We start from the raw sequence: 23,218 nt of genomic DNA on the forward strand, positions 1-23,218 counted from the left end.
AAAAAGAATGGCCCCTGCCAAGCAAGAGAGAATTCTCCTGCACACTGCCTTTGGACTTCAGTGCAACAGTGGCTCTTCCTGGCTCTGTAGAAGACGGCCTTTGGCCTCACACTGGAACATTATCTGTTTGTGCCCTCAGTCTGCTAGTCTACTCTGCAGACTTCAGACTTGCCAGACTCCATAACTGTTCTTTATAATAAATCTCTTCATATATATATATATATATATATATATATATATATATATGTATATATATGTATATGTATATGTATATGTATATATATATATAAAATTCTGTATATATACATATATAATGTATACATACATTATATATACATATATAACGCATATATGTGTATATGTATATATACATACATATATAATGTATATATGTGTGTGTGTATATATATACATATATATGTAAAAGTAAAAAGTATAGATAGGCAGACCTCATTTCATTGTGCTTTGCTTTATTGTGCTTTGCAGATACTGTGTTTTTTTTACAAATTGAAGGTTTGCGGCAACCTTGTATCAAGCAAGTCTGTCCATGCCCTTTTTTCCAATAGCATTTGCTCACTTTGTGTCTCTGGGTCCCATTTTGGTCATTCTCTCAATATTTCAAACTTTTTCAGTATTATTACATTTGTTACAGTGATCTGTGGTCAGTGATCTTTGATGTTACAACTATGACTTGCTCAAGGCCCAGATGATGGTTAGTATTTTTAATAATAAAGTATTTTTGAATTAAGGTATGTATAGTGTTATTTTAGACATAATGCTATTGCACACTAAATAGACCACAGTGGGGTGCAAACATAACTTTTATATGTACTGGGGAACCAAAAAATTCATGTGACTCACTTTATTGTGATATTTGCTTATCTGCAGTGGTCTGGAACCAAATCCACAGTATCTCTGAGATCCGCCTGTATATTTACTATTGGTTCTGTTTCTCTGGACCACCCTAATACAATCATAAATATACGTAAACAATCCACCACAGAAATCTAGATTTGGCAACAATAAAGCCTTTTGATTGTGTTGTATGCATTGGGAGTATCTGAATGCATTATCCCATTTAAACCTCCCAATGGTGTTGTAGAGAGATGCTTGGATTGAATAACAACTGGACTGTCAAAAGGAAAATGGCAGTACAGGTATTTTTTAATATTAAAAGTGTTTTCAGCTTTATTGAAGCATAATTGACAAATGAAATTATAATATATTTAAAGTGCAGAATACGATGATTTAATGTATGTATAATTGTGAAATGATTACCACAATCAAGCTAAATAACACATCTATCACCTCACCGTTACCTTTTTTGTGAAAGAACACTTTACATCTACTCTCTTAGTAAATTTCAAGTAAAAAATATAGAATTATTAACTATAGTCACCATGCTGTATACTAGATCCCCAGAACTTATTCATCTTATAACTAGAAGAGTGCACCCTTGGGCCAGCATCTCCCCATTTCCCCCACCGCCAGACACTGGTAACCACCATTCTACTCTCTGTTTCTATGAATTCAACTTTTATTTATTTAGATTCCACATATAAATGATACCAGAGAGTGTCTGTGTTTCTCTGTCCAGCTTATTTCACAGTCTCATGTCTTGGAAGGAATGTAAGTTGGTGCAGCCATTATGGAAAACAGAATGGAGGTCCCCCCCACCCCGCAATTTAAAATAGACCTACCATTACTATCCAGTGATCCCATTTCTGGGTATATATCCAAAGGAAATGAAATCAGTATCTGGAAGAGAGATCTGCACCCCTGCGTTGCAATGATTGCAAACTTATTCACAATAGCCAAGATATGGAAACAACCTAAATGTCCATTGATGGATTAAAAAATGCACTATATGTATACAATGGAATATTATGCAGTCATAAAAAAGTAGAGAATCCTGCCACTGGTGACAACAGAACAGATATTTTAATCTAACTACACTACACCAGGGTTAACTCTCTAATCACCTCTAAATCACCTTTACGTTCTGTTCTAGAAGCAACAAGATATTCTTTGGGAAGGATGAAAGAATCTCCTGTGTTACGTACTTTGCCTTCATGCTTTTCACAGCCATGCAGCATGATCAGTGGACAAGTGTTAGAAGCTTCCGAACCATGCTCTTGTTTCTATGGCTGAGTACTAAGTAAATCTGGATAAAACCCGTAATTCTGTTTTACTGAAGTCTATCTTCCTCCCCATAGTTCCATAATGTCCTAGGTGTGTGAGGTACTTTAAGGCATCTAAGAAAGAAAAGGCACCCACTTCTTCCAAATAAATCATAAATAGTCACTCAACCTGTGTTGTACAGAAAGCAGAGCCCGAGGCAGAGGTTATGTGCTATGAACGCACGAGGGGCGTGCCAGCCTTGGGGCAGGAGTGCCGGAAAAAAGGAGAGGGGCAGGGAAGGAAGGAAACTGATGAACACACAAGAAGGAGCTGGCCAGTGTTTGATATCAAGCATGACAAACTGCCCAAATTTGCCAGACTCTTTTCTGGGAGACCATACTAATGGATGTTTCTCAGATCCGTCCACCTGGGGAGGGATTTATCCACTAGTTTCCATCTTTTGTTGGTCAAAGGTGTGCCCTGCAGGATGCTAATTCCTCTTTGCTTCTGGGTAGCATGTGTGTACCTGTCCAGAAAATCTTGCACATTTCAGAGTGAACAAGAGAGCCCTAGGGCGGGACAGCAGAGGCCTAAGGTCAGGCACTGTTTTTTTGTGCCAAAGCAAATCCCCTGGTGTCATTAGGGAGTTTAGTGTTACAGCAGTTGAAAAAAACAGCCCAATGTCCCTGAACCAGGTAGACCTGGCCTTCAGAGAAGGTCTGAAATGGCACAAAGATGTGTAACTGATACAAATTCTTTAGTCCAGCTCTCTTACGCTGCCCTCCAAAGGCCATGCTGGCTAAATTTCACAGTGGGTACAGGGCAAGTATCTTGATGATAGTGTTTAAGCTCCTGGATCAAGCCATACCTGAACTCTATGTGCAGACTGTTTCTTATGGAAGTCAACCAATATCTCTCTTCTGTTTCACCTAGTTGAATTGGGTTTACAGTCACTTGCAACAAAGGGTTTTAACAGTTTCACATTAGATTGATGTTTCTCAAAAGCACATTTTGGTCCAAAATGATATAAAGAATCATTTACAGAAAGCTAGGGCAGTTCAGAAAATGTTTTATGTGTGACAACTCATGACAATCTCCACCATCCCACCTCTCATCAAACTGGACATTTTTAATGAACAATTGACATTTTTAAAAAACTCTTGGAACCTGCAGACACTATTAATAATCAGATATCATTTTCACATCTTCATTCGCACTAAGTTTAATTCACTGCTGAGACAAGAGGGAAGGCTACACTACATCTTTTTCAGATGTCCTTCAGGATGTTCTCATAGTGGTGCTAAAGAAGAGGAAGCTATCACGTCTATGAACCTTTTGTGCTGTAAAGTTAAACCAGTTTCTTCAATGAACCATCCCGGCCTGACTGCTACTCAGTCGCGCTTCATCATTTTCATAGGCAAGCGTCAACCCTCAAGCCCTTTCCCTGTGCTTTCAAAATCTGAAATGAGTCAAACACAAAGATAACTTGAGTGCTTTAAAAGTTGACCAAAAAAGGTGCAAAAATGAAGAAAAAAATAAAACCTCACACTTTTTTTTTTTGCGAGTCTCTGCACATTTGGAGTTTGGGCACAAAGAAGATTCATAGAACAATGACTGTCTTAATGGGCCTTTCAAAATGTACAGGGAAGCCAACTAATCTTAGAGGCGATGGTGAATACTTGAGCAGCTACTTAATAAAGATGCAGGAGTGTGTGGTGTGAATGCAATACTCCCATTGGCCAATCAATGCTCAGAGAAGCTATTAACCCACAGAGCAAAAGGCACCTTGCCAGATAGCTATCCTGTAAAAGGAGAGAATTCTGAGAGTCACAAAAACGGGAATGTCATTGACCCGTTCAAGTAAAAAGACATTCGATGTTGTTTGGTAGCCAGGGCTAGGGATGGAAGAACTGGGTTACAGGTAACCACTGGGCACCTGCCCAACTTAAGAGCTCACACACATACAAGTACCTGTTAAGGACCTTGTATTAGTTTCCTGTTGCTGCTGTTAACACATGACCACAAGCCTGGTGACTTAGAACAATGCAAATGGATTCTCTTTCACTTCTGCAGGTCAGAAGTATAAAAGCAAGGTGTCCACAGGGCATGTTCCTTCTGGAAGCTTCAGGGGAGAATCTGTCCCCTTGCCTTTCCAAATATCCAGAGGTTGGGACTTCCCCGGTGGTCCAGTGGTTAAGAACCTGCCTTCCAATACAGGGGACGTGGGTTCGATCCCTAGTTGGGGAACTAAGATCCCACATGCCGCGGGGCAACTAAGCCCGTGCACCACAACTACTGAGCCCACGCGCTCTGGAGCCCGTGAGCCACAACTAGAGAAAAAAAAAAAAGCCCTCGTGCCACAACTAGAGAGAAGCCCGCATGCTGCAACAAAAGATCCCACGTGCCGCAACTAAGACCCAACGCAGCCAAAATTAAATAAATAAATTTAAAAAACATTAACATATCCATACATATCCAGAGGCTGCCAGCATTCCATGGCTTGTGGCTCCTTCCAACATCACTCCAATCTGTTGCTTCCCTCCAGCCTCCTCTGAAAAATCCTCACGTGCGTGTCCTACTGTAGCCAATTCTCTGCTTCTCTCCTTTACCAGGACTTTTGTAATCACAACCATATGGATGACGAAGGCAACCTGCTCGTGTCACACCCTTAACCACATCTGCAAAGCCCCTTTTGCCATGTAAGTTAACATTCCCAGGTTCCGGAATTAAAGATGTGGACATCTTGGGGGCCATTATTTATCCCACACAGTCTTGAACGCGGATGATTGAAATCAAAGCACAAACTCTCATTCTAGAAAGGACTGTGCCATTGGAGCAAGCCCTGGGTTTGGCTGTGTCATTTATTCAAGCTTCTTGCTAATGCTTGATTTTTTTCCAGAGTCTGGTTTCTCAGGTCCCTGTATTATAAATATCTGGATCTTCCTTGGGTGTTTGTATAGGGCACATCCCACTACAGAGCTCGGGGCCGGGGTGAGGGCTCACGGCACCGTCCCACTCTCTTTCTCTATCTCTTAACATTTATTCAGTAAATGTTGAGCAAAGACCTTTTGGGAGATGTTTAAAGGAAAGAGACTCATACAGGAGACTGAAGTGTCCATGGTAATTTACCTCCTCATCAAACTTGCTTCCAAAGCATAGACATTCTTCTTATTTTTCAGATTGGGAACCAAAGCACTTCTGTTGCATTAGGCACTGTTCTAGGACTTTTATGTATTATTTAATCACATCTACCCTCCTCCCCAAGCTGAGTGGGTGGGTATCACTGCCTCATTTAACAAACGAGGAAACTGAGGTTTAGGGAGATTAAATGAAATACCCAACACCAAGAGCAAATAGGTGGCAGATACAGAATTCACTCTCAGCCTTGTCTGATTTCCGGGCTCTGCCTTTTAAGCACCATATTCTATTGTCCCAAATGATGATGTCTCTGGGAGGGAACAGAATATTTTAGGCAGGTGCATTGTTTTTTGTTGTTGTTTGTTTTAATTTTTATTTTATACTGGAGTATAGTAGATTAACAATGCTGTGTTAGTTTCGGGTGTACAGCAAAGTGATTCAGTTATACATATACTTGGTACCAATTCTTTTTCAAATTCTTTTCCCATTTAGGTTATTACAGAATATTGAGCAGCGTTCCCTGTGCTATAGAGGAGGTCCTTGTTGGTTGTATATTTTAAACATAGCAGTGTGTATATGTCAATCCCAAACTCCCAGTCTATCCCTCCCCCGGACCCTTCCCCTCTGGTAACCATAAGTTCGCAGGTGCATTGTTAAAGACCTTCACAGCACCAAAAGGCCTGGAGAGCTATCAACTCTTTTTTCTCTTTTCTTTTCTTTTCTCTTTTCTTTTCTTATCTTCTATCTACAGCATTTATCTTAAGGACATACACTGTAGCTACTGTGAATCCTAGCAGATTCCCAGGCTCCAAAGACTTTGCTTATGAAGAGTCAAAACGGGGCTTATCCATATTCATAAGGCTTGTCTGCCACACTTCCTACGGCTGGGCTGGTGCCTCCGAAGGGCTCTGCCTCAGTTAGCCAGCGGCGTACCACACGGAGCATTTATTCTCAGCATCCCTGGTCCGTGCATCAGCTGGTGATGCTCTGCTTCAGGCTGCGGGTCAGCTGGGCTCAGAAGGTCCACAGAACCTGGCTCCAGGCTCCACATGGGGTTCAGGTCTGCTCCACACGTCTCTCATTCTTCTGGGGCCGCCTGACTACGCGGCGTGTTTTTCTCATAACGATGCCAGAAGTACAAGAGGGCAGACCCGGCCACGTAAGCACATCTCCAGCACCTGCTCCGCTCACATCCACCAACATCACCTTGGCCAAAGCAAGTCGCGTGGCTAAGTTCAAAGTTAATGGGAAAGGAAGTGAACTCCATCCACCAGCAGGCAGGGACGCAGCTATAAAATACGGGACGGAGAGCTGGGGTCCCAGTGTAATCCACCACAGCCTGTTCATATCTGGTTTGTTTTCCCTCACTGATGGTGATCCCCTCACTTCTACATCTGCTTTGATGGAGGAAGAACCAAAAAGTAAAACCCAATGTATTTTTCTCCACTTACAAGTTCGTACTCTTAATTCCATCCCCATATATTGAATCCACCCCCAAGCTCCAAGCATCAGTGTTTCCACCTGATTCTTCATCTGCACTGTCTCACTGCAGCCCACCTCCAACATCACTGGATGCTCAGAGCCTCGAAGCAGTGCCCTTGGCTCAGTACATCCCCTCTGGTTTTCACACACTGGCCGGGGTGATCCTTTAAAGTGTAAACTCCCTACCTTTCAACTCTGCACTTACAATAAAATTCAAATTCCAGATCATGCCCTAAAAGACCCCATCTTCTCCAAGGCCCTGCCAACCTCTCTCATGTCATCTTGTAACAGTCCCCCACTCTGACCTCGTGTCCCAAGCGTACCTGGGTCTTTTTTTGGTTTTCTTCAGCTCATGAGTAAGTTATTTATTTAAGCCATCTCCTGCCATAAGCAAAGGGATGGAAGATCAGTATAATGGTCATCAAGTATAATGGTCATCACTGGATACAAGAAGGTGAGCTTAAGGTCCCCTTAAGCAAAGGGACGGAAGATCAGTATAATGGTCATCAAGTATAAGGGATGGAAAATCAGTATAATGGTCATCAAGTATAATGGTCATCACCGGACACAAGAAGGTGAGCTTAAGGCCCCCTAACTTTTCTGGTCCATGTGTGCAGAGTAATGGCCCAAACTAGTGCTGTGGTCCCCACTGTAGTGGTCCAGGTTCTCTTTATTCATCTTCACAGCCAGTTGGAAGCAGATTCACATGAGGGTTCTGGACAAGGGTATGGTTACCATCTTCCCAGGGAAAGGGCTTGGACCTGATGCGGAGATGGGGGTAGTCGACCGACTCCCGTCTGCCCTCCTCTCCGTGGCGCGACTTCAGGAAGACGTTCAGCATGCTCACTCCCACCCTGGGGAGCGCCACGAGGCAGGTGAGGGCCTTCCACACGCGAGCTGAGCCCTGCTCGCTGTGGGCACCACTCGACATAGGCCGACTCAGCTGCAGCCGCGAACGACCTAGCGGCCCAGATACCCGGGATCCAGCTGCTGGCACCATTTTCAACCGGGATCACCGCCTACCTGGGTCTTCTCCTTTGTTGTTAGAACTTGCTGTTCTCTTTGTCTGGTGCCCTGGGACCCCGGACCGTCACACTGCCAGCCCTTGATATCCAGGTCTCTTAACGTCTAACTATGCTTATAAAGAAGCCCACACCTTCCCACACCCACACGACGTGGACCCACCACGAACTAAACTGTTCTAAACTGTTCGTATTTTGGTATCACTTGGGCAGTGCCAGTTTCTTCCTTAGAAAGGAATTGAACTGACAGCAGAGACCTTATCAGCCCGATTCAGCATCGTACCCCAAATAGGAAGCACAGTGCGAGCTTATATTAACAGCTCTCTAAATATTGCATTGAATTCAAAAATGATCAAAGGCATCTGAACAAGAAACTCACACGTGCTCCAGAAAGTTGGAGAAAGCATGGCTTCATAGAGATTACCAGGAACTAAAGCAATATTGCTCTAAGTCTGAGCTGCTCGTCAACGTCAGCTGACGCCTACACGCATCGCTGATATTTGGGAAGCGGAAGCTTGATTTGAGTTTCACGGAGTCCAAGTATCACTGTCTTCCTGAGGCTTGGCCAAGGGCCCCCAAAGAGTAGGACATTGAGTTCTGTGCTAGTTACAAAGTCAAGGTAAAGGGATTGGGCAGGAATACATGTCTGAGGACAGAGAGTTATGTGATGTATTGCAAAGCTGATGAAAGACAGCATGATAGGAGTGTGAGCTTTGGAGCTACACCGTCTGAGTTAGAATTTGGTCAGTTTCTTAACCTCTCTTAACCTCAGTCTCACCATCATTAAAAGGAGGACAATAATAGCGCCCACCCCCTAGGTTATCATGAAGATTAAATGGGTTAGTTCATGCAAAGCCCTTGTGAGCACTGCTTGCTACATAGTGAGCAATCCATCTGGCTTGGCTATTATTAGTATAAATAAATATTAATTTGGATCAAATTGTAGATACAAGCAGAGAGAGAGAGGGGAAAAAATCATAATTAGAGCTGTTAAATAACACTTGTTATAATTTTCTGTGGTGCCTTCTCAAAATAAGGTCTTCTGTAAATGCCACTTCAAATCTCAGAATTCAGCAACTCACCCACCAGCCAGCTGTCAGGGAATGGGTTTAACTCGTGGAAGTGGTTCTGTTCAGCCATTTCTTTTTCTCTGACAATGTTATCTCAGGGTTACCCAGTAGAAAAGTTACACTGCTTATTATAACCACAGTACAAACAAGGCCTGGGATTTATATAACACCTTGGATACCAAAAGCTAAAAAGCACATCTAAGTGATGCAGTCCTGCCTCTTTTCACAACATCCACGCAAAATCAAGAGTTTGATAATACTGTCCCCTGAGCAGATAAAGAGATTAAAAAGAAATCAAAGAAATTCTTCAGGGAGACCCAGTAGAGAAGTTCCATAGCTGAAAAGAGGTCTGAAAACCAATGTCAGCATACCAAGCCTTCCGTAATTTACCCGCCTTTACATTTTCAATTTGTTTACTTATGTTTCATCTCTTTCCAAAGAAGGAATTGGAAATATATTTAATAGGTCAAGTAAGAGATCCCAAACTGCATTCCATGGAACAATTACAGATGATGGCCATTGTGACTTGGGAAAAATCCACTGGCAAATAGGATTCCATGGTGAAGAAAATCTGAATTCCCCTCATGCAGAAAAGGATCGTTATTTACAGTTCTGGGTGGTCCTACCGTGGAGAATCCTGCTAACTTTGGTTAGCCCAGCATTTCACATCCCTGGCAAAGCATTTTTTAAAATACAAAATCAATACTACTCAGAGCACCAGTGTCCCATGCATCATCTGTTTGGGACATGCTGACTTGAGGAAATCATGGTGCAGAGAACAATGAGGGTGATAATGAGAAATCCAGGGTCAGGGCAGTGCATATCAGTCCAGACCACCACCATCTTTGCATCCAATTGCTACAGGCGGGATGCAAACGTGGCCATCAGCATCCTACAGGCCAAGGAAAAGGTAGGAATATGAGCAGTCCTAAGGGTCAGCTTATGAACAACAGGTAAATCTGGAAACAGATAGTTTTGGGGGATTTGTTGAGCCTTTAACCCAGGCTTCTTCTTCAAATATTTCAAGATTTGAAATAAAGAAGCAACACAGGATAGCGGGCAAAGACTACCCTGGATTTTTTTTCCCTAAGCAAATTTAGCAATTCCAAATGCAACGCGTGACATTCATAGAGGTACTATTTAAACTTGTTTTAAAATTAGTGCTACTAGTTTGAAAATGGTAGTGTATATTAATGCAGAAAGATTTTAGAGTTTCTAGAAGCAGACAGAAACTCAAAAACACCACGGAAAGGATATAATTTTTATAAATGACAGCAACTATAAGGCACCTATCGTGCACCTAACAGAGCGGGCATTCGGCACATGACTCCCTTGTTGTCATTATTACTGCTATTTCAAAAAACCCAAAACCAAAAAACACCAGGGGAAATACCACAGCTTAAGCTTCAATGCTGTGCTTAGTTGGTAATTCAAGCCTAGAGATTCTTTTCGGCAGTGAACATCTGATTTATATGAAGGTCATAACCTTAACTCTTCTTCCTATTTCCCAAGCATCCCCAAATTTACATATCGAAAACTAAACTTTTTTTGACTTCTCCTTGAAATCATGCCATCCCCTTCTGCACCTCTCCGGTTTGCAGCAAACACCTCCTTATTTCCATTTATTTGAAATCAGACACAGACTTATCAGGATCCTCTTCGTTCTCTCGATGCCCACATGACCATCCACCAGCAAGGCTCAACAGCTCTTTCTCCTTATTATACAGTTAGTCCCCTACATACGAACGAGTTCCGTTCCGAGATCGCGTTCTTAAGTCCTATTTGTTCGTAAGTCCAACAAAGTCAGCTTAGGTGCCCAACTAACACAATCGGCTACATAGTACTGTACTGTCATAGGTTTATAACACATTTCACACAAATAATACATCGAAAACAAGCAAACAAAAAACAAGTAAAACATTTTTAATCTTACAGTACAGTACCTCGAAAAGGACAGTAGTACCAGCTACATCACTGCTGCTTTTATGCTTGCTTCCGGACACCCTGGGCTTGAAATAAAGGCACTGTACTACTGTACTCTATACAGTACCATACAGTAAAGTACACAAAAGCACAACCACTTGCAGAGGATGAAAGCACGTGACAATGTACGCCAGACACGTGAACTAACTTACCTGATTGGACACGCGCACGCACATTCGCATCTTTGAAAGTTCGCAACTTGAAGGTTCGCGTGTAGGGGACTCACTGTAACCTCAGGTATCTTGACTCCGCCCCCTTCTCGCTGCCCCTCCCTCTTCCATCGTTTCCCTGTGGGATGCAGTAAAGTAGTCCGCAAATTCTCCTGCCGCCTGCCTCGCTGCTCTCCTCCAATACAATCTCCACTCACAATGTAATTAAAATCCATAAAATATATATTTTAAAATTTTCTAATTGACACCCCCCCCCCCGAAATTCTAACCGTTGAACTTGGATTAAATTCCAGATTCCCGCTTCAAGCTCATCTTGAGACACTTTTCTTTGACTCTTTGCCTTCTGGCCACCCTGGCCACTTTGAGCTGTTTTTTGCCTTAGAACCCACCTGTAGAAGGTTCCTTCTGTCTGCAGCGCCCACATCTCCTGCACTGTGTAGGACTGACATGTCTTTATCCCGCAAGCCTCAGTTTAAACACCACCTCCTTAAGGCTGACCTTCTCTGATTTTCCAAACTAACTGTCCCCCTTCTCCAATCCTTAATTCTCCATCACTATATTCTGTTTGATATTTTATAGCATGTTGTCTGATATGTGCAATGTTCACTTATTTATTTATTTACCTGTTCATTATCTGTTTCCTACATCTTTACCACTAACATCATCATGGGAGTGGGATTTATGTCTGCTTTATTTACCAAACCTTACACTTTACCTAATACATTCAAGACATGTGCACACACAGAGACATACATATTTGTAGAATATATGCATGACTGAACGAATGAGGAAAACTCCACAAAGGATTCTTTATGAAAAAGGAATATAATTTGATTTCATGGTACAGTATGTAAATAATTTGTAAAACATCCGTGAAAGGATGATTCACTAATTAATTCCCTTCCATTTTCTCTCTGTCACAAAACCCACTTTGGCCAACATATCAAAATACAAGCACGGCTTGCTGACTATCATTTCCCTTGAAAATAATCAATGACCCCTTGCCTGTTTAGAAATCATAAATTGATTGCAGCTGCAAAATAAAATAATTCTCCAGAAAGAGCAGAATACCGCTTAGTTAATTCTGAAATGAATAATAAAACACGATAAACAGCCCATGCCACTTAGATGGATTTATTAACTAGAGTTTAGGAAAAGAAAGGGCAGTCATAATTCAGCCATTCCTTCTGGGCCATTCCCAGCTACACGTGCGCAGAGAATATTCGATGGAATGAGAATGTCCTACGTAAGTGGTCTCTACCTGCCAGGACAGGGTCAATAGCAGACTCTAGGTGGATATTGATTAATTCTCCATTTTAGATGTTAATCTAAATGACATTCTTAGAGGTATTATAAGGGACGTAGGTAGTTGCTGGAAAGGAAGTAGGTAACTGTAGCTTTTGGTGAAAATTTGTAAGGAAAAGTAAGTCAGGGTAAGTAGCTTATGTAAGAGGAGAGCCACAGAGTTAGTCTTTAGGATACACAGGATGCTCTTCTGAGCCTCAGTTTACTCATTCATTGGAGGGAGGTCGACCCTTCCTCTCTTTATGTCACCTGTGTAACCTCCTGAACAAACACACTCAGAAGCCAGCTATGTAGTATAGCTGTCAAGAGCAAAATCCATCATCATTATCTTCTCTAAAGAGTGAACTCCAGGGCTTCCCTGGTGGCGCAGTGGTTAAGAATCCGCCTGCCAATGCAGGAGGCACAGGTTCGGGCCCTGGTCTGGGAAGATCCCACATGCCGCGGAGCAACTAAGCCCGTGCGCCACAACTACTGAGCCCGAGTGCCACAACTACTGAAGCCCGCGCGCCTAGAGCCCGTGCTCCGCAACAAGAGAAGCCACCGCAATGAGAAGCCCGCGCACCGCAACGAAGACCCAACGCAGCCAAAAATAAAAAATAAATTAAAAAAAAAAAAAAGGAGTGAACTCCACCTGGGTCCCTACGTTCCCTCTGGTTCTCTGTGAAAGTTGAGTCTTAACGTTCTTTTTATGGTTGCTGGTGACATGCTGCTGTTGTTAAACACAGAGGTTTAATAGGTGTTGTTAAACTGTCCACTCACCTATTTAATTACTAGTTCAGCAATTACTTTACCACAATTAGGCACCAAATTATCTCAGTAGCTTTTGTTCCAAGATTTGTCTTTACAGCCCTCTGGGGTTTGTCTCCTTAATATAATTTTGGCTCTATCTCTCGCCACACATGAATGTGGGTGGCGTCCTTAGGGATGAAAGTAGGACTGGGATTGGGGTGACACGTGGTTAGAGGTGCTCTGTAGGTGATGATCCAACCTGCAGTCTGGTTTCAGAAGGACTCCCCGCCTGACCGTCTAGGGCAGAGCTGGGCTTCGTGCAGGACCCGTGAAATCTGACCTCCATTGTCCCTATTCGCTAACTGGCCCCCGCACATTAGGAGAAGTAGGAGTCTTACAGACTGAACCATTAAGATGTGCTCAGTGAAGCTCTTATTGGAAAAAGAAACACAGGGCACTCCAAGCTCACTGGAGGTTAAGAGGCAGTCAAACCACATAAAAGGGAATCCTGGAAAAAAAAAAGAAAAGCGAAGCTAGAGCTCAGGAAACTCTAAGAAAGCAGCCTATAAAAGCTAGAACTGAGTCACTCTTTATACCTGGAACGTTCCCACGAGACACCTGGCTGAGTTGGAAGTGGTCAGTGGGAAAAGGTCACTTGTCACCAAGCAGGGTCACAGAAGGAAGCCAGATTTCTAAAAGTTTTGAGAAAAGAAAAAGAAGTTCTATGGACAGAAAATCTAGATGAGGTCTGACCAAGGGGGAAAACTGAAATTCTGATTTCACAAAGGCAAATGATTGCTAGAGGAAGAAAAGCCAAGAACATCTGAAGGTCTAAGTTTGGCCAGGGAAGGGACAGCTGGGGGGCTTGTGGTGAGAAGTGGGTCTTTTTTTTTAATTTAATTTTTATTGGAGTACGGTTGCTTTACAATGCATTAGTTTCTTGCTGTACGGCAAAGTGAATCAGTCATACGTATACATATATCCACTCTTTTTCCTTTTTGTTTAACTTTGTATTTTCTATTGGAGTATAGCCGATTAACAATGTTGTGATAGTTTCAGGCGCATAGCAAAGCGACTCAGCCATACATGTACATGTATCCATTCTCCCCCAAACTCCCCTCCCATCCAGGCTGCCACATAACATTGAGCAGAGTTCCCTGTGCTCTACAGTAGGTTGTCATTAGTTGACTATTTTATACGTAGTGGTGCATATACGTCAGTCCCAATCTCCTTGAGGGAGGATTACAGGAGGGCAGGTGGAGGAGGGTTAATTTAGGAAGGTGGCGACATAGAGGGACCACAGAGAAAGCATCAGTAACCTGCAGCCAGCACCTGCCCTGCTGTTGCCGACCCTTGGGGGAGGAGGGATGCCGTTGGGAGCAGCAGTGATGTTTGGCAGAGGGACCCGCCCCGCGCCCCGCGGAACGCGCAGAGAGACAGCCAGCAGGAAAGGAGCTCCACCTCCCCCCACTCCTGCCCTCTGGGCTCCCGCTGGGGCTTCCAGAGGCTTCTCTCTGGCCAAATCTGGCTGCAATCCAGAGGCTCTTGAAGTCCTTTAAGGCAGAATAGGCAAGAGGATGGCAAAGCAAACGGGTCTGCCCAAGCAAAAAGAAGATTCCAGGCACAAACATCCAGGAAAAGGAAGGCTTTTGGAAAATGATATCAGCAACCAAAACACCTCATTTCTATTTCTGCTTCGATTCCATTGTCAGAAAGTCATCAGGGCAGAAGTGAGAGTGGTTAAGAAGGAATTAGACCCACATCGGGTGAATAATTTGCAAGCCATCACCGAGCCTTTTTAAGCGAGAGCAAGCCTCCAGAATTGGGTGTATCACTCCGAGGGACAGACAGACAGACTTCGTAGTGTTTTTACTGAACCTGTGAGGAACCATATACAGACAGACAGGCCCCAGAATAATTTCCAATGAACAAAAATGGACAGGACAGAAAGTCGGTTATGAAAACTGCAGATCAGTAAGCCTGAAATCAACACAGACACCGGTGCAGAAAAGGTTGTTAAAAATATCATGAGTACTTTTAACAAAGAGCTACCAATCCCTAGAAGATGCTATGGCTTCATAAGGACATATCATGCCTGAATAACCTCCGTTATTAATTGGTTGGATCTTATATGCACCATCGTTTAATCATCCAACAAGTATTTTGAGCCCCTACTATGTGCCAGTTAATGTTCTAGGTGTGTGGATTCTGCATCCATCAAGGTGGACAAGCTCCCTGTGTTCAAGAAGTCTAAAATCTAGTGGGGAAAAATACTCGCAAGGAAACGTAAAAATAAGGAGGATAAGTTCCGATAATTAAAGGTAAATCAAAGCAGGTGAGCCATGTGATGGAATAAACATGTCTTGATGGCGGTGGGTACAACACTGCTTTCTTCGCTGACTGAAGGAAACTTATACAGAAGGGCAGGACGAGTGATGAGTCAGCGGTGAGACATGCTTGTGGAAGAGACCTCTAGGCAGGGGAACAGCCAGTGCAAACACCCTGCGGTCAGGGCAAGGTTCAGGAACACCAAAGGATGGGAGTGTGAAACTTACCAGCAAGGGAGCTGGTTTTAGGAAATGAGGTCAAAGAGGTAGGGAGGGACCAGACAATGAAGGGGTCTTTGAGTCTTAGTAAGAACTTTGAATTTTATTGTAAGTGTGGATGGAATTGGATGCAATGATCTTAGGCAGAAAGGATGGGTAGGTGTCTGGTGTTTCGAAAAGATCTCCCAGCTGCTATTGGGGAAAATGGATCAGGTGGGAATGGGGGTGTAGCAAAAGTAAAGGACAGGAGACCACGTCGTTAGGGCAAGAAATTAAAGTGTCTTGAACTTGGGGAATAGCAGAAGAGATCAAACTCAAGGATATACTTTGGAGACAAAACTAACAGGGTTATTGGTTGGCACGTAGGGTACGAAAAGTCAGTACCATGGACAACTCTTAGGTTATTGGTTTGAGAGCAGATTTCAGGCTGAAAACATGAAAAGAAAAGGTTTAGGGAAAATTTTTTATTAATTTTTAGAATATGGTAGACATGCTGTATCTGGGATATTGGTCAGACAGTGATAGAATATCTTGCCATGTTATTGTGGGCAGTGAGAAGTGATACGAATCTGAATGAGGGGGCATCTATGATTTATTCATCTGAGACATTTTTGAACACTTACTGTGTACTACGAACTGTTTTAGATACTAAGAATAAACATGTAAGAAAACACACAAAAATTCCTACCCCCATGGACTTACAGTTTGAGGAACAAAACAATAAACTGAAGATCAAGTGAAATAGATGGCGTGTCCGCTGATGCCTTGTACCGGAGTATTAGCCTGATATATGATCAGGTTCTGGATTTATTGTGAAGGTAGAACTCTCAGGACCAACCAAGAGATTGGATGTGAGGTCTGAGAGTGAAGGATTCCACAGTTTGGGTCTGAGCAACTGGAACGATGGAATTACCATTGACTGAAATGGGGACATTTCCAGAAGGAATACGCTTGCAGGGTGAAGATCAGGGGTTTGGTTTAGGACATGCTAGTGTGAAACGCCTACTGAACAGCCAAGAGTAGTTGTGGCAACTGGAGTTCAGGGGAGAATTCCAGGCTAGAGACACACACTGTGGAATTATCAGTGACTAGATGATATTTAACATCACAAGAAGGGATGCAATCACCGAAGGATTAGATTAGGCAGAAAGGAACTCTTAAGGACTTCCCTGGAGCAGAACAGGTGGGTAGATGAGAAGGAATGAGAAAAGGGGTTCAAGAAAGTAGCCCATGAGTTAGGAAGAAAAAGCTGGCACGTGTGTTCATCTCAGAAGCTTTGGAATTCCACAGAAGGTGCTCTCCTCATCCACGTTCTGCTCAGAATTCCTAATGAATTGAATGAGGACACTGAGAGGATGCTAATTACAGTTACACATGACATCAAGCTGAGATGTAGCATCAAAAAGCTCCATCACAGACTCAGGATCCTAAAATATTTCAAGGAGCTGGAATGACGATGGACCGCATCCAACGAGATTATAGCTTCCTGACCCCAAACCCTCCCTGAACCAGAACAATCATCGATAAGATACAGCTGAGGACCCGCATGTGAAAAGAGCAGAGATCTATGCAACTGGGAGTCGACAATGCCACGCAGCTTCCCAAGAAGGGTCTTGGCAAACTGGCCGGCGTTCAGGGGAATATGTTGCCCCAAATAAGATATTAAAGCCCAGCTCCATTCTTCTTCTTTGTCAGTTCATGCCCTGAATACTATTTTCAGTTCCAGGACTACAAATTAAGTTTGGGATCAAAACTGAGACTCACGGACAACTGAATGCTGAAAAGAAGAGAAACTGTCATCTCCAAGGACACTAACAAACCCAAGGGTATTTAGGGAAGAAAGCCTGGCGTAGTTAGACAGTGATAACAGACGAAAGAACTGAGAGAGATTTAAACTGGAGAAAGACTGGATTTGCCAACTCCTCAGGCAGGGAAAACTACACTTTTCAGCTCTCTTGTAAAAGACGACGATGCTAGAAGAGGCCGGAAAGGTAGGCAAGGGGTAGATCACAGACAGTAAGTAGGCTTCACGTGCCACGTTAAGCATTCTGGTGTCTCTTCCCAGAGCAATAAGTCATGTCATTCACATGTTTCAAACAGAAGGTAGTGACATCATCAAAGCTGAATTTCTAAAAGATTACTGTCTGCAATGTAGAGAGCAGAGTGCAGAGGGGTTAAGAGTGGGTGAAACATATGTTATGACCGGAAATGAAGATAATTTGAACTACAACAGTGGCAGTGGATATGGGAGAGAAGGATGGGTTTGAAAATTAGGAGGTAAAATCAAAAGTTCTTGGTACTGGGTTGAATATAAGGATACGGGACAGAGGGGTATCAAAGATGACTTGAGTGGGTAGTGAAATGGCAGAGATGCCATCCACTAGATGTTAAACATTACAAATCTCTCTCTCTCTCTCTGTCTTTATGTATACGTCACCTATAGCTAAATTATCTCTATCCTTCATATTCATATCCATATTTTACCCATATCTTTACTTTTACCTATTATGTCTATGGTGTGGGTTTCCCTAAGAGGCAGTGCATTATTCTCTATACCCAGAGAAGATCAATAAGAGCCTGTACAGTTCCCTAGTGGGGAGTGCTGTAGAGGGAATTCCATCATAACGTGGAAAATTCATAGGCTGTTGTGAAACATATCACCACTGATCTAACAAAATGTCAAGAATTCTATTCAGTGGATGGGCTCAATGCGGCAGTATTTCATAGATAAGAAAAGGGAGACACGAAGACAGAAACTTGCCAAAGTTACTGTGAGAAGAGGTGACAGCGACATGGGTTTTATTTCTTGGGAGTCTCATTTATTTTCTCCTGTCATTCAGAAAGCTCCTAACATCATCCATCTACCACTTAGTCATACCATAGCCCTGCCTTTTCGTCTTCCAGTTTGAAGATAAATGTATACAGGACCATTGCATGAAGTACACCTTTACCATCCATTCATGTGTGGGATTGATGTTTTACGTTTGCTCATCTTTAGGCACACAGATGTGCCTTATGTCCTGCATCTCTTCAGAGGGCAAGTGATGCTTCTGCATATTCTTACTGGCATAGTTCCACACTTGAACCCTGCTGGTTAACAAGTACCAGACTCTTTCTAGCCGTGTGACTTTCAGTAACTTACTGTCTTTCCATGAGTCTCAGTTTTCCCATCTGAAAAATGGTCATGATGCCGCTCATGTTCTTGTGAAGCTTAAATAAGAAGTGCTATAAAGAGCCTACCTGGTGAGTCAGGTAACAAAACACAGTAACTCCCTAGATACTCAATGAATGAGACAGTCTCTTTCGTTTGCAGGATTGAGCCCTTTTCTCAGTAATGGAATTGTATGCTTATTATGATTCCCCAACTTCATTACCACAAAGGGCATTTCTTTAAATTAAGGACAGAATTTTCTAGAAAGACATGGGCCCTGGGTTCCATCACTCTACCTGGATTCATAGACTGGGAGGTTAACTTTGCCACCTGTCTTGTATCTCGGAAATGAGTTCAAACTTTTCCTATTTTTTAAAAAGGTGAATCTGCTATACACAGTAAGAGGTAGGTAATACCTAACCTGCTTATATTCGTTAAAAGAATTAACTGGCTAGTCGCACATATTTTCAAAATGGAGAAAGGCAAGATTTATGGATAGAACTCTCAGATCTCCGGTAACATGCTTAGCAAAATCCTTTTCTTAATTATTCCATTGCTTTTCCATATGTTATCTTATTATACTTGCATATAACTACAAATTCATAAGGACTGACAGCCTCCATTTCCATTTTAAAATTGTCAGGCAAACAGATCTGCATGAAACACAGCAAGCAGTTTAAATGCTTCCTGCCCCACAGTTTGTTGCTGACAGGTTTAAGAAAAATAAGTTCTGTTAAAAAAATCACTTTGAACTCTAAGTACTACATCCCTCAGGTAGTAATTCTGAGGAATTCTGCTGCAGGGCAGTCATTCTGCTGTTTTACGGTACAGCTGCCTTTTTAGACAAGGCATAAAAAAGTCCCTTCTTCCTGTTACTGTTAATATTTCTCATGTTTTTACAATTAAAAAAGCTTAAAGAGTAACTTCTTCCATCTTCTCTGATCTAGTCATGATATTCTCTGACACATACGATCATTCTATTAGCAGAAAAATGGACACACGTGCACTTGCTATGGCCTTGGGGATGAACACCAAGCTTTGTGAACACATTCCAAACAGAGAAATAAACAGACAAACACAATCTAGCCTTAGATGAATTAATCAACCAAAGGCTCACCACCGGCGAGCCATAGAGAAATTAAACTGATTCTGAAGGAGAGTGCTGATTCTTTAGGAAAATGTGATTAGAATTAGTTTGGACTTGAGTTTCAGATTGTCCGATTCCTCTGTTTCACGTTTGTTAAAATCCCTTTTGATGGGAAATTCACAGGTTATAAATAAACACATTTCAAGGCTTTAAACCTTGGCTGACGCTCAACCTTCAGCTTTTAATATCACCAAGCATTTCAGATCAGCTACGGATGATGAGTTATAGCAGGACAAATATGTTTGCTTCAGTAAGGACCACGGTGCCGTTGGTGATTTTCCGAAGGTGGGAAGTAATCTGTTTCCTACTGTACACAGGTGTGTTTTGCTAATGAAGGATGGGTTCTTTCTTCACACGTCTATTATTTTGATTTTTCGATCACTTTTTCTATAGGAAGTTTTTCACTGTTTTTGTTGGAGGTTTCAAGGCTTGTTTTGTACGTGATATGGAAAGGTAATTAACTCCTTTCACCCAAAACCCTATGCAATCATATTTGTCCTGTATTTTCCTGCCAGGAATTTTCTAGGCAACTTTCATGTAATTTCATGCTTCCGTTCTTCCTTCCCTCCTTACTATCAGAAGCCCGGTTTTATTCAAATATCCATCCTTACTTACAGCCTGTGGATTCAGAGAAGGCTGACGCTACCCGCCCTCTTAACCGAGCATGTCAATACTATCCCCTTGGCTATGATGAGTTTAGGAAGCCAGCCTTAGACTTGTCAGAGTCTCTGGTGACTGTTTAGGGGCAGGTGATGGCCTCATCTGGCATGAGCTGACCAAGAGGAAGGACTTCCGTTTGCTAGTTGGAGGACAGCTGTTCTGCTTTCTCTGGCTGAATCCCTTTGCTCCAGTGGTTTGGTGATAAGCATGAAGGGAGCGTGGAGGAGAGGATCAAACAACAGCCTAGCAGGACTGAAAGAACTACAGTGAAACAGGGCTGGCACCTGCACTGGCCACCCCAGAGGCTGCCCCTCTCAGCTCCTTAGGGTGTGGCAGGAGAAGTTTGCTCGCTATGCCTGCGTGTTTGAAGTGGGCCCCCTGTCTCTTGCGTTCTGAAAGTGTCTCAACTGATGACACACTGACACCTGACAAATTCAATAATAAGATGCTTAGGCATCCCACCATCTGCTGGCCACAAGCTAAAGGCCCAGGAGACCTGGCAGTATAAGTCCAGGCGGAGTCTGACGGTCTGAGAAACAGGGGAGCTGGTGGTACAAATCCCAGTCTGAAAGCAGGACAAGATGAGATGAGATGTCCCATCTCCGGGAGGGAGAAAAGGGACAAATTTCTTCCTTTTCTTAGTTTGTAATGTAATATTAATATAGTATAATATAGCATAATATTAAGAAAAGGAGAATAATAATAGACAATTATATAATATATATCCCCTCTCATCTGTCTGTCTGTCTCTGTCTAGATATATATATAGATATAGAGATATAAATACATAGATATAGAGATAGATATATCTATGTCCCTATCTATCTATCTATCTATCTAACTCCTATTGATTCTGTTTCTCTGGAGAACCCTAATACAAGAGGAGAGAAATGAATAGGGGAGAGAGAATAGGAGGGGAGAAAAAGAGGAAAAGATAGTCTCCTCCACCAAAGTAAGAGTACGAAGTGATGTCTTCTTCATTTGCATTCATAACCTCCTCTTTGAAGCAAAAGAGAAATTGCGTTTAAGGATAAATCAATCACTTTTGTTTAGGCTAAATTTAAGGGATAATTGAGCCACACAACTGAAAAGAATGGTTTATACAAACGGAGAAGGCAGATATTTTTTTTTTTTCTTATTTGCCCACATGGTAAAGTTCTAACTCTGCATTTACCACTCGTCACACGAAGATTAATAAAGAACTTGTGGAATTGTTTCTTAAAAAGGAGTTTTCTTTAATTCTACACCAACTCAAATTTCAGCATCTATTGAAATTTCCACTTTTCTTAGCATCTGTCAAGAAAATAATGTTTTTTTGTTGATAACTTCCCAGAGTTAAAGAAGACTGGGAAAATATTTCAGTCCCACATGAGACAACCACTACTTTGTGAAAACACATACTTTAATGTGCTATTTGAAAAAATTTTTCAAAAATTTTAATATTTTTTTCTCATTATGACTGCCACATAATTACCAACATGTTTGTATTTAGATTTTTCATGTTTTGTATGAAATGAGATTTCTCTGCTTTCCCATATGCTTTACTGCCAACACTGGCGAATGCTGAATGGCTTCTTATCTAAGACAAACATGGTCTAAAAGAAAGAAAATAAGGTTCCCTGGAGACTCTCTTATTTGGGGCTGTTTTTCACATGCTGTTCTATTACATGACATCTGCATCTGCATTTTTTTTTTTAAACATCTTTATTGGAGTATAATTGCTTTACAATGTTGTGTTAGTTTCTGCTGTATAACAAACAATCAGCTATACGTATACATATATCCCCATATCCCCTCCCTCTTGCGTCTCCCTCCCACCCTCCCTATCCCACCCCTCTAGGTGGTCACAAAGCACCGAGCTGATCTCCCTGTGCTATATGCAGCTGCTTCCCACTAGCTATCTATTTTACATTTGGTAGTGTATATATGTCAATGCCACTCTCACTTTGTCCCAGCTTACCCCTCCCTCTCCCCGTGTCCTCAAGTCCATTCTCTACGTCTGCATCTTTATCCCTGTCCTGCCCCTAGGTTCTTCAAAAAGAATAAAATACCTAGGAATAAACCTACCTAAAGAGACAAAAGACCTGTATGCAGAAAACTATAAGACACTGCTGAAAGAAATTAAAGATGATACAAACAGATGGAGAGATATACCATGTTCTTGGATTGGAAGAATCAACATTGTGAAAATGACTATACTACCCAAAGCAATCTACAGATTCAGTGCAATCCCTATCAAACCAGCAATGGCATTTTTCACAGAACTAGAACAAAAAAGTTCACAATTTGTATGGCAACACAAAAGACCCCGAATAGCCAAAGCAATCTTGAGAAAGAAAAACGGAGCTGGAGGAATCAGGCTCCCTGACTTCAGACTATACTACAAAGCTACAGTAATCAAGATAGTATGGTACTGGCACAAAAACAGAAATATAGATCAATGGAACAGGATAGAAAGCCCAGAGATAAACCCATGCACATATGGTCACCTTATCTTTGATAAAGGAAGAAAGAATATACAATGGAGAAGAGACAGCCTCTTCAATAAGAAACTGGACAGCTACAGGTAAAAGAACGAAATTAGAACACTTCCTGACACCATACACAAAAATAAACTGAAAATGTATTAAAGACCTAAATGTAAGGCCAGACACTATCAAATTCTTAGAGGAAAACATAGGAAGAACATTCTAT

The 23,218-nt window shown here is 42.1% G+C and overlaps 1 protein-coding gene and 1 pseudogene across 2 annotated transcripts in view; both read right to left on the reverse strand.

Annotated features, from left to right (window-relative positions):
* TMEM132D (transmembrane protein 132D) overlaps positions 1–23,218 on the reverse strand; it is a 690,149-nt gene that overhangs the window by 178,993 nt on the left and 487,938 nt on the right. The window lies entirely within an intron of this gene.
* Positions 3,806–23,009, reverse strand: LOC309640088 (cytochrome c oxidase subunit 6A1, mitochondrial pseudogene; annotated as a pseudogene). Its single transcript has one exon. The product of its transcript is annotated as a cytochrome c oxidase subunit 6A1, mitochondrial pseudogene (transcript).

The sequence above is a fragment of the Balaenoptera physalus genome, assembly GCF_965194825.1.
Source record: "Balaenoptera physalus genome assembly, chromosome: 12".
Taxonomy (NCBI): Eukaryota; Metazoa; Chordata; class Mammalia; order Artiodactyla; family Balaenopteridae; genus Balaenoptera; species Balaenoptera physalus.